The following is a 1,757-nucleotide window of genomic DNA, read 5'->3' as shown; positions in this document are numbered from 1 at the left end:
TCAACAGATCATAGAGCCCAGCATCAAGTGAAATCATGTCTGTATAAATATGGGAAGCCAGGGCTAGAGGAATTCCTTGGCCCTAATGAGAGCCGTTTGACACTTTTCAAAGAACATTATGGCCATCATTCCTTTATCTTTTACATTCAAAGATTCTGAATTTCTGACAATATCATTCAAAATCTAGCTTCTGAAGTTGATACTAATTTACTAATTTTTCATTGGGAGGTGGAAGAAAGAGGATTGGTCTTAGAATTCTGGGTATTCCAAAGCACTGCCTGGAAAAAACTAATGTTGCCTGCAAGAGATATACCTCTTCCCCACAAAAGAAAAGCTAAAATTAAAGAAACAAAAGTACCCTACCAAACTGAACACTCTAGGGTCTTGTTCTGGGTTTTAATTAAAATATCTATTATGAAAAAATAAAATGTTTACATGTGTAATGATAAAATAAAATAAAAAGAGAAAGAAAGAAAGAAAAAAAATCTATAATAGCTCATAAACAAAGGCCAAGACTTAAGAGAATAAAGAGAAGGCAGCTTTAGCAAATAAAGGGTAAAATAAAAACTCTTACTTTCCAGCCGTAAATTCAGAGAACTTTGCAATTTGTTTAAGATCAAGGAGAGAGAACCAAACAGAAAAGACAAAGTCTAGTCAGCTTCTATTAGGTAACCTGAGAGATGGATGTCTTAAGTCAGGCTCCCTAGAAGCAGAGCCTGAAATAGGGATTTGAATGCACACAACCTCTAGAGGAAATACTCTCAGAAGAAAGGGGTGAGGGAAGCAGGATAGGGCAGGGTAAGGAGCTGATCAAGACAGTGTCTCAGCTGGAGTCCAGCTTTAGCCTGATTGCAGAGATCACTGGAGCATAAATTGCACCACAACACTGGTGTCATTTAGAGGCAAAAGCCCAACTCTGTACTCTGTTGCCCAGGGGTGGGTGGAGAGTGACCTTTCAGGTGAGGTGGCTCCCACTGGCCAAGGGCAATTCTCCAGAGGAGATAGCTGTGAGCTGTTAGCAGTCTACACTCACAGCAGCTGGAAGGTAAATGAATCTGCCAGTAAAGGGGATCTGGGTGGGGCAGCAACAGCACACACTTACAGGAGAGTATTTCTATTCCTGGTCAAAACAGAACACATGGATGCATTTTGCTTCTACTGATCCATATTTTAATAGGAACTGATGGTAAATCAGACTGGCCATTGGTTCCAAAAGCCAAAAGCCTGGTGCCAGAGTTTTAAAAACTCATAAACACCATGGTTGATTCATCTGTGGTCTGAAGGAAGGAACTGATTAGAAAAAGCCCCCAAACATGAGTAAACATGCCAACATTTGCAACTCTGGAAACTTTAAGAATGTTAGAAGAAAAAAATCCCAACTGTCCCATTTCTTGGTCAAGGAGAAATATACAGTTCATTTTTGCTGACACTTCTGTTAAAGAAGTAGCAATATTAGAAAACGTGGAGCAAGGGAGAAAGGAATATTCTCCAGAAGAGGTTAGGAGGAAGAAATACAGTAAAACGAGACAAAGCGTGCTTCTTTGTATTCAGTACTGTTTCATACACATAGGGCAGGAGGAAAAAAGTAGATGTCAAGATGTTCTGAAAGGTCATTTGCTCTGCCAAGTGCATACGCAGTAGCGAGATTGTCAAATCCAGGATTATTTGAATGCCTGGAAATTTAAGCGCCAGAGGTGAGTTTTGAGATTACAAAGTTAACAAGCACGCCTTTCTCACTCTTCCCCCGTGCTCAGTAC

This window comes from Galeopterus variegatus, unplaced genomic scaffold, assembly GCF_000696425.1.
Source record: "Galeopterus variegatus unplaced genomic scaffold, G_variegatus-3.0.2 Scaffold4767, whole genome shotgun sequence".
NCBI classification, from domain to species: Eukaryota; Metazoa; Chordata; class Mammalia; order Dermoptera; family Cynocephalidae; genus Galeopterus; species Galeopterus variegatus.
This window is presented reverse-complemented; position numbering follows the sequence as displayed.